This window comes from Mobula birostris, chromosome 15 (genome assembly GCF_030028105.1).
Source record: "Mobula birostris isolate sMobBir1 chromosome 15, sMobBir1.hap1, whole genome shotgun sequence".
NCBI lineage: Eukaryota > Metazoa > Chordata > Chondrichthyes > Myliobatiformes > Myliobatidae > Mobula > Mobula birostris.
Window position 1 is genome coordinate 22699109 of NC_092384.1, and position 11332 is coordinate 22710440.

Consider the following 11332-nt stretch of genomic DNA (forward strand, 5'->3'; position numbering starts at 1 on the left):
CTTCTAAATGTTGCTGAACCCCTTTACACATGCTATCTTGATTGTATACAAAGGAATTAACTGGCTTCCAGTTCATGAATGACTGTCAGGGGTCGGCAACCTTTTTGCCTCTGTGGGCCTGATCGCGTATTAATGAGCGGACGGTGGGCCAGATAAATGCCATAAAGAACTTGAAATATGGGAATTATCCATTTAAATACAAGTAGTTATTTTTGGTCTCAATTAATGAATAACGCATGCTAGAAAATCATTTGTGCTTAAGGTTGCCCACCACCTGTAGATGGTTAATATACTCAGCAGTTCCTTCAGGAAAGTACCTTCCTCTCATCAGACCAATAACAATGGTGCAACTATCTATAAGTGTTTAGTAATTCATAAAGCGAAAGAGAAGAATTAAGTGATTCAGCCCATCAAGTTTGTTCTGCCTTTCCATCACAGCTGATTTACCTTCCCTCTCAGCCTCATTCTCCTGCCTTCTCCCCATAAACTTTGCCACCCCCCACTAATCAAGAACCCATCAACCTCCAATTTAAATATATCCAATAGCCTGGCCTCCACTTCCATTTGTGGCAATGAATTCCACAGATTCTTCACCCACCAGCTACAGAAATTCTTCCTCATCTCTTCAAAAGGGATGTCCTTCAATTCTGACTCTGTGCCCTCTGGTCCTAGACTGCCCTACTGTAGGAAACCTCCTCTCCACATTCACTCTATCTAGGCCTTTTGATCGTTTGATTGTTGATAGGTTTCGATGAAATCGCCCCTCATTCTTCTAAACTCCAGTGAGTACAGGCCAAGAGCTATCAAGCGGTTCTCATTCCTGCGATCATTCTTGTGAATCTCCTCTGGACCCTTTCCAATGCCAGCAGACCCTTTCTTAAATAAGGGCCCAGAACTGGTCATGATACTCCAAGTGCTCTCTGCCCAGTGCCTTATTATGTCTTAGCATTATGTCTTTGAATTACGCTCTGAATACACATTCAACAGACCATTTACAAAAGGAATGGTGAAGGCTTCTTCTTCCTCTATACAGTATATATCCTGTGGTAAGGCAATAATTCTAGCCAAAGTATCCCTGAAATTACCCAGCAACATCTGTGAAATTTGGAATTGAAATTTCCAATCACCTACTTTGTATTGTGCTGTAGGTTTTCTATGTTTCTATGTTTTAACGGATCAGAAATACCTTGTCTGCGTTTAAGGGATACTCGATAGCCTCTTCCTGGCCATTACAACATGCTATTACAAAGGGAGAATATAACTACAGCTGTGAAGATCCCTGCTGCACCCAGTGACCCTGTGATCCCTGTCTCAGAGGCCGATGTTAGACTGCCTTTAAAGAGGGTGAACCCTCATAAGGCGGAAGGTCCCGATGGAGTACCTGGTAAGGCTCTGACAATTTGTGCCAACCAACTGGCGGGAGTATTCAAGGACATTTTCAACCTCTCACTGCCACAGGCAGAAGTTCCCACTTGCTTCAAAAAGCCAACAATTATACCAGTGTCTAGGAAGAATAACGTGAGCTGCCTTAATGGCTGTCGCCCTGTGGAATTCACACTACAGTGATGAAATGCTTTGAGAGGTTGGTTATAACTAGACCGAACTCCTGCCTTAGCAAGGACCTGAACCCATTGCAATTTGCCTATCACCACAATAGGTCAATGGCAGATACAACCTCAATGGCTCTTCACACGGCTTTAGACCACCTGGACAATACAAACACCTATGTCAGGATGCTGTTCATCGACTATAGCCCAGCATTTAATACCATCATTCCCACGATCCTGATTGAGAAGTTACAAAACTTGGGCCTCTGCACCTCCCTCTGCAATTGGATCCTTGACTTCCTAACTGGAAGACAATCTGTGCGGATCGGTGATAACATCTCCTCCTCACTGACGATCAACACTGGTGCACCTCAGGGGTGTGTGCTTAGCCCACTGCTCTACTCTCTATATCACATGACTGTGTGGCTAGGCATAGCTCAAATAACATCTATAAATTTGCTCAAGATACAACCATTGTTGGTAGAATCTCAAGTGGAGATGAGAGGGTTTACAGGAGCAAGATATGTTAACTAGTGGAGTGGTGTCACAGCAACAACCTTGTACTCAATGTCAGTAAGGCAAAAGAGCTGATTGTGGACTTCAGGAAGGGTAAGATGAAGGAAAATATCCCAATCCTCATAGAGGGATCAGAATTGGAGAAAGTGAGCTGTTTCAAGTTCCTTGGTGTTAAGATCTCTGAGGACCTAACCTGGACCCAACATATCGATGCAGTTATAAGGGAGGCAAGACAGCGATTCTACATGAAACACTGTCGTAGGAAAGCAGCATCCATCATCAGAGATCCCCACCACCATGCTCTCTTCTCACTGCTACCATCAGGTAGAAGGTACAAGAGCTTCAGGACTCGCACCACCAGGTTCAGGACAGTTACTACCCCTCAACCATCAGGCTCTTGAACCAAAGGGGATAACTTCACTCAACTTCACTTGTCCAATCTTTGTAATGTTCCCACAACGAATGGACTCACTTTCAAGGACTCTTCATCTAATATTCTCGTTATTTATTGCTATTTATTTATAATTGCATTTGCATAGTTGGTTGTTTTCTGCAATCTGGTTGAACACCCTAGTTGGGTGGTTTTTTATTGATCCTGTTATGGTTACTATTCTATAGATTTGTTGAGTATGCCCACAAGAAAGGGAATCTCAGGTTTGTATATGGAATGTGTATGTACTTTGGTAATAAACTTCACTTTGAACTTTGTATCTGATCCAGAGGAACTGTGCCGGATTTATGGCTGGATAATGAAACTGCTGGGCCAAGATTAGTTAAAACGGTGAAAAAGCATAGCATTTCTACATTTATTGGGTTTAACTGACCAGGAGAAGATAATCGGTTAAGTATGACTTCAGTCCAAGCCTGGGATCACGCTGTTTGCACCTGAGATCATTCTGAAGATCACGCTCCAGTACCATGCGTTGCCACACTGCACCCCACACAAGACAATCTCTATGCACCCTAACCTCCATCTGCCTACCCCTTGCCACCTACACATCTACCACCCCCCCCCCCCCCCCAAATCACCTGTGCATCTCTGAAAAAATGATTATCACTATGCTTTGGTCACCAGACTTCCATTGCTCCAACACACATAAAATCCCTTCTTGTTCATCCAAGACTCTCTTGTTTCTGTTTCCAACTAGTGAGAGTGAGATACTAGATTGCCTATTAGGGAATGAGGCAGGGCAGGTGACAGAAGTTTGTGTAGAGGAACACTTTGTATCTAGTGATCACAATGCCATCAGTTTCAAGGTAATGATGGAAAAGGAGAGGTCCGGTCCTTGGTTGGAGATTCAGAATTGGAGAAAGGGCAATTTTGATAGTACCAGAAACAATCTGGTAAGTGTAGATTGGGACAGGTAAGTGGGAGGCCTTGAAGAGTGACATTTTGAGAGTACAGAGTTTGTACGTTCCTGACAGAATTAAAGGAAAGGACGACAGCTTTAGGGAACCTTGGCTTACAACAGATACGAAGGCCCTGATTAAGAAAGTGAAGGAGCTGCAGAGCTGGGACAGGCAGGAAGCCTTCGTAAGTCAATGTGCTGAGTACAGGAGTTGGGATGTTATGTCAAAATTGTATAAGGCATTGGTGAGGCCTAATTTGGAGTATTGTGTGCATTTTTGGTCACCTACTGGCAGGAAGGATATCAATAAGGTGGAAGAGAGCAGAGAAAATTTACAAGGATGTTGCCGGGACTGAAGGACCATTTCTAATCATTGTAAATTGGACAGCTTGATAATATACTTTGTACACTGTACAACAAAAAACTCTCTCCCCAGCTCATCCATGCTGCTTATTTTTGTCCAATTGCACAGCATATCCCACCTCTACCTTACAGTGGAACAGAGTTGTGTTGAATCAACTCCACATGGCCTCACTGATGATATGAAGAATCTAACACATGTTGCAACATAGAAACATAGAAACATAGAAAATAGGTGCAGGAGTAGGCCATTTGACCCTTCAAGCCTGCACCTCCATTCAGTATGATCATGGCTGATCATCCAACTCAGAACCCTGTATCAGCCTTCCCTCCATACCCCCTGATCCCTTTAGCCACAAGGACCATATCTAACTCCCTCTTAAATATAGCCAATGAACTGGCCTCAATTGTTTTCTGTGGCAGAGAATTCCACAGATTCACCACTCTCTGTGTGAAGAAGTTTTTCCTAATCTCGCTCCTAAAAGGCTTCCCCTTTATCCTTAGACTGCGACCCCTCGTTCTGGACTTCCCCAACATTGGGAACAATCTTCCTGCATCTAGCCTGTCCAATCCCTTTAGGATTTTATACGTTTCAATAAGATCCCCCCCTCAATCTTCTAAATTCCAACGAGTATAAGCCTAGTCGATCCAGTCATTCATCACATGAAAGTCCTGCCATCCCAGGAATCAATCTGGTGAACCTTCTTTGTACTCTCTCTATGGCAAGGATGTCTTTCCTCAGATTAGGGGACCAAAACTGCACACAATACTCCAGGTGTGGTCTCACCAAGGCCTCGTACAACTGCAGTAGTGCCTCCCTGCTCCTGTACTCAAATCCTCTTGCTATGAATGCCAGCATACCATTTGCCTTTTTCACCACCTGCTGTACCTGCATGCCCACTTTCAATGACTGGTGTATAATGACACCCAGGTCTTGTTGCACCTCCCCATTTCCTAATCAACCACCATTCAAATAATAATCTGATTTCCTGTTTTTGCCACCAAAGTGGATACCCTCACATTTATCCACATTAAATTGCATCTGCCATGAATTTGCCCACTCACCTAACCTATCCAACTCACCCTGCATTCTTTTAGCATCCTCCTCACAGCTAACACTGCCGCCCAGCTTCGTGTCATCCGCAAACTTGGAGATGCTGCATTTAATTCCCTCATCTAAGTCATTAATATATATTGTAAACAACTGGGGTCCCAGCACTGAGCCTTGCGGTACCCCACTAGTCACTGCCTCTGTTCTGAAACGGTCTTTACTTCCTTAAGCACTCTGGGATGCAGACCATCTGGCCCTGGGGATTTATCTGCATTTAATCCCTTCAATTTACCTAACACCACTTCCCTACTAATACGTATTTCCCTCGGTTCTTCCATCTCACTGGACCCTCTGTCCCCTACTATTTCCGGAAGATTATTTATGTCCTCCTTAGTGAAGACAGAACCAAAGTAGTTATTCAATTGGTCTGCCATGTCCTTGCTCCCCATAATGTATTCACCTGTTTCTGTCTGTAGAGGACCTACATTTGTCTTAACCAATCTTTTTCTTTTCACATATCTATAAAAGCTTTTACAGTCAGTTTTTATGTTCCCTGACAGTTTTCTCTCATAATCTTTTTTCCCTTTCCTAATTAAGCCCTTTGTCCTCCTCTGCTGGACTCTGAATTTCTCCCAGTCCTCAGGTGAGCCACTTTTTCTGGCTAATTTGTATGCTTCTTCTTTGGAATTGATACTATCCCTAATTTCCCTTGTCAGCCACGGGTGCACTACCTTCCCTGATTTATTCTTTTGCCAAACTGGGATGAACAATTATTGTAGTTCATCCATGCGATCTTTAAATGCTTGCCATTGCATATCCACTGTCAACCCTTTAAGTGTCATTTGCCAGTCTATCTTAGCTAATTCACGTCTCATACCTTCAAAGTTACCCTTCTTTAAGTTCAGAACTTTGTTTCTGAATTAACTATGTCACTCTCCATCTTAATGAAGAATTCCACCATATTATGGTCACTCTCACTCAAGAGGCCTCTCACAACAGGATTGCTAATTAACCCTTCCTCATTGCTCAATACCCAGTCTAGAATAGCCTGCTCTTTAGTTGGTTCCTTGACGTGTTGGTTCAAAAAACCATCCCACATACATTCCAAGAAATCCTCTTCCTCAGCACCCTTATCAATTTGGTTCACCCAGCCTATATGTAGATTGAAGTCACCCATTATAACTGCTGTTCCTTTATTGCATATATTCCTTTATTCCTTTATATGATATAATTCATAATTTACAATGGGCTACAATTTCACAAATGGTATCTATATCAAAATTCATAGCTGGAAGCAACATAATAAACAAGGTATTACCATATTAATTCCAGGAACTCCTTGGCAGAGTGAAATTGATTAATGCCAGGTGTGAGCTCCCACTCAAAATAGACCATGTAGTTATGTCCAGCTACAGACACAAAGTGCTGGAGGAACTCAACAGGTCAGGCAGCATCTGTGGAAATGAATCAATAGTCAACGTTTCAAGCCTGGACCATTCTTCAGGACTGAGAAGAAAGGGGGAAGATGCCAGAATAAAAAGGTGGGGGAAGGTGGCTGGCTGAAAGGTGATAGGTGAAGCCAGCTGGGTGGGAGAGGTCAAGGGCTGGAGAAGAAGGAATCTGATTGGAGAGGAGAGAAGACCATTGGAGAAAGGGAAGGAGGAGGAGATCCAGGGTGAAATAATAGGCAAGTTAGATGAGGTAAAAGGTCAGAGAGGGGAATGGGAGGGCACATTTATTTATCAGAAGGAGAAATCGATGTTCATGCCAGCAGGCTGGAGGCTACCCAGATGGAGTATGATGTGTTGCTCCTCCACCGGGAGGGTGGCCTCATCTTGGCACAAGAGGAGGCCATGGACGTTGGATTTCCAGCATCTGCAGACTACCTCGTGTTTATGATTCACATATTTGTCTCCATTTGTTTAATCAACTATTCTCAACACAAGTGAAAATGCATTGTGAAGAACACACTTGGTCAATGAAGGCATGAGTAGGTCTTCTCTCTGGATATGGAAGAAGATGGTGCCTGCAAACATCATGACCAAAGGCGACTCCCTTCAGACTGTTTGCAAAACTACTTTGACACATCTTCTTTCAAATATGATTCTGCTACTAAGCTGCGTGCAGTTGGAACCTGTGATTTACATTTTTTGATAGTGTGTTTTCTGGTCGATTGAGCAATCTGGCGGTTTGCTATCTCCGAGGGAGTTTGGCGAGATTTCGAACAAAGTGAATGGGCTGGAGGCCAAAAAGCCTAGAGATGAGGTGTCAGCCCATGATCAACTCCATTTCTTGCCAATTAGAGCGTTGAGCAAGATTGAAATCGACAAGGACAAAAATGGAAGGCAGGTGGGTGTTCAGTGGCAGCTGCCTGCGTTTGACAGGTCCCTCTCTCTCCCTCTCACTCTCAGCTCCCGGAGTCCTAGGTCTGGGGCAAGGTTTAATTGAGATGGTTTGTGGTTTGGACTCTGCAGTTCATGTTCTATGTGTTTCTGATTACCCCCTTTTTATGGCTATTTGTCCTATTTTAATGTGGGTGGGGTGGTTCTGTGACCTGTAGTCAACAAACAACACAGCATGAAATTAAACTGAACATCCCTAGACTGTTTAAATGACTCTGAGGCTTAATGGTTTTTATTCTGTGTTTCTCGCTCGATTTTTGCCGTTTGCACACGTTAGGGAAATTAATTTACTAAGGAAATTTGACTGAAGTTGATCACAAGTAAATTAGACATGGACTATGATGTAAAGAGAGATTTACTCACAATATCATGGGGAGTGGAACCACTAACAGTGGGTTTGAACTCCAAATAATACAGAGAGCACAGCTCCTGTTATGCGCATACATATCGATTGCCAAAGCAAAGGCTGTTTGATTAACCTTGTGAATTAGAAAAGCTCGGGTCACATGCAGTTCTCTTGTGATAAACTATACCCATAACAACAGTCCTGTGAGCAACTATATATCAACAAACAATTTGTCTCATATCCCAGAGTCTAATTCTTACAAGATGGGCAACTGCAACTATTTATTCTAAAAGAATCATCTCTGCTGAAAGCTCGGCCATATCTGTAAGAAAGTAAACTGCAAATGGGTTTCCAGACTCAAAAAACCAATATTAACCCTTTGTCCATCAAAATCTTTAACATATCTTCCTCCACAGCACGATTTGTTCTTTTGCACGTTGGGTGTTTGATGTTTTTCTTTGAACGGGTTCCATGGTGTTTCTTTGTTTTGTGGTTGCTTGTGGGAAGACAAATATCAGGGTTGTATACTGCATATATACTTTGATAATAAATCTATTTTGAACTTTGAACACAGGGTTGGTCCCTGCCTAATCAGGCTTATCATGGTACATTGTTTATATTGTATTTCAAAATGGATGAGTACTCCTAGTTTGGAAATTGAATGTAAGGTCTACAGCCGGTTGCCAAGGAATAAGCAGTGATGGTGAGATGCCACCAGTAAAAATTGCTGCCAAATGTAATGTAAGATTTCTGTGATCATCAACCAAAAGGAAAAAACTGCAACTGATGAGTGTTAATGTAAAACTTGTAGGAAAGCCTGTCACCTAGAACACTCGAAAACTTCTACAAGAGCATTGTGACAGGCTGCAACACCGCCTGGTATCGGGGTGGGCTATTACACAGGGCTGAAAGAAGCTACAGAAAGTTGTAAACTAGTCAGTTCCATGTTGGGAGTAGCCTCCATAGTATCCAGAACATCTTCAAGGAGCGTTGCCTCAGAAACGTGGTGACTGTCATTAGGGACTTCCAGCACCCAGGACATGCCCTCTTCTCATTGCTACCATCAGGGAGGAGGTACAGAAGCCTGAAGGCACACACTCAGCGATTCAGGAGCAGATTCTTCCCCTCTGCCATCCGATTCCTAAATGGACATTGAACCCATGAACACCAGCTCACTTTTAAAAAATATATATTATTTCTGTTTTGCACTATTTTTAATCTAAATATTTAATACACAATACATGCTTAGTGTAATTGATTTACTTATTTCTTTTCTTTCTATATTATCATGTATTGCATTGAACTGCTGCCGCTAATTGAACAAATTTCACGACATATGCCGGTGATAATGAAACTGATTCTGATTCTGACCAACACACACAAAGTGCTGGAGGAACCCAGCAGGCCAGGCAACACCTATGGAGAAAAGTACAGTCAACGTTTCAGGCCGAGACCCTTCGGCAGGACTGGAGACAGAAAGAGATGATTCTTTAGATAAGCTCAGGTTTTGGATTTTTTTCAATGCGAGCATGAGTGGCTTGCAGTACTGCTGCTTCACTGTCCCAGTGATCTACAATCAGTCCTGACCTCCGCTGTGGTCCGTTGTCTGCATCATCTCCCGTGCTCTCTCCCACGTCCCAACGACGGCTCATTGGGAGGTTAAGTGGCCCCGTAAATCACACCTACAATGTTGAAATCTGTGGGGAACGGACGGGAAAGTGGGGAGGATAGGTTAGAGGAGGAAATCAGTGGAGGAAAGGGTTTGCTCTATCGGCCAATAGAAAGTCAGAGGGATGAATGCTCTCTGTCTGTGCCATTATAAAATATGGGAGTAAAAAATTTATCTTTTTTGATTCCTTTCTGGCAATTCGACTAAAATGTTGCAGGCTGTCATAGCTATTATCATGACCAATTGCAAAGAAAAAGCATTTCAGGATGTGCATTGTATACATTTCTCTGACATTAAACTTAACCTTTGAACCTTTGAATTTCAATGCAAGCTGACTGAAAAATGATTACACTATTGATAGATTAATCACACGTGAAGCAATTTTTCCTAAATGTAATTGATTTACTCCATTTCAGTGCTTTTTTTGTATGCAGGATCAAGTCCTGAATAATCTTGAGTGTATGTATCTGGAGGATATAAAATTATGAGGCATAGATAGGGTAGATATTCAGAATCTTTTTCCCATCGACAGGGCATCAAAAACAAGAAGGCATAGGTTTAAGGTGAGAGGAAGGCATGTTAAAGGGGATCTTAGGAGAAAGTTTTTGATATATATAGTAATGATTGATATCAGGAACACACTGTCACAGGAAGCAGTGTATCTGATTGCAATAATCCTGTTTCAGAGGGACCTGGACAGGGCAGGGCACAGAGAGACTTGGACCTACAGTACAGCAAATGAAGATTAGTGCAGATGGAAAAAGTGGTCATCTTACAAATGGTTTACTGAATTGAATTGACTTTATTACTAACTTCCTTCAAATACATGAGGAGTGAAAATAAGGATATTCAATATAGCATAGAAATACAATTGTGTCAGCATGAGTTAATCAGTCTGATGGCCTGGTGGAAGAAGCTGTCCCGGACCCTGTTGGTCCTGGCGTTTATACTGCAGTACCGTTTCCCGGATGGTAGCAGCTGGAGCAGTTTGTCATTGGGGTGACTTGGGTCCCCAATGATCCTTTGGGCCCTTTTTACACACCTGTCTTTGTAAATGTCCTGAATAGTGGGAAGTTCACATCTACAGATGAGCTGGGCTGTCAGCACCACTCTCTACAGAGTCCTGTGATTGAGGGAAGTACAGTTCCCATACCAGGCAGTGATGCAGCCAGTCAGGATGCTCTCAATTATGCCCCTGTAGAAAGTTCTTAGGATTTGGGGGCCCATACCAACCTTCCTCAACCGTCTGAGATGAAAGAGCTGCTGTGGTGCCTTTTTCAAAACACAGCCGTTATGTACAGACCACGTGAGATCCTCGGTGACGTTTATGCTGAGGAACATAAAGCTGTTCACCCTCTGAACCCCAGATCCATTGATGTCAATAGGGAGTTAGCCTGTCTCCATTCCTCCTTTAGTTCACAACCAGCTCGTTTGTTTTTGCGACATTGAGGGAGAGATTGTTTTCTTGACACCACTGTGTCAGGGTGATAACTACCTCTCTGTAGGCTGCCTTGTTATTGTTTGAGATTAGGCCAATCAGTGTCGTGTTGTCAGCAAATTTAATTAGCAGATTGGAGCTGTGGGTGGTGAGACAGTCATGGGTATACAGAGAGATGACTCTATGACAATGAAGTTGATTTCTTTATTATCTAGATGGGTTTGGAGCTCATTAGCTTCCTAGCTTCCTTTCTGCACTCTCTACTAAGAAAACAGGGTGCATCTTTTTTTCAGAAACCAAATAAGTGCATAAACCCTCAATCTGATTTACAATAACCTCTCTGGGCAGTGAAGTAAGGAGGTTGAACATTGAAGAGATTACTAGCAATACTGGGCCAATTGAGGGTTAATGGGTGACCTTTGACTTTATCACCATTATCATTATTAAATATTATACAATCTGGAAAATTATTTGGCAAAAATCAAATCATAATATTTATAAAAAATATCCTTCCACCAATCAGCTCTCAGGATTCAGATGATAATAATGGGCATTGTTGACTTATTGCACAGCTTTGATGTTGCCATGGCTGCAGAAGCAAGGAAGGTCAATGCTGCCCTTAAAAGTTCAAACAAGAGGAATGATCCTTCTGTA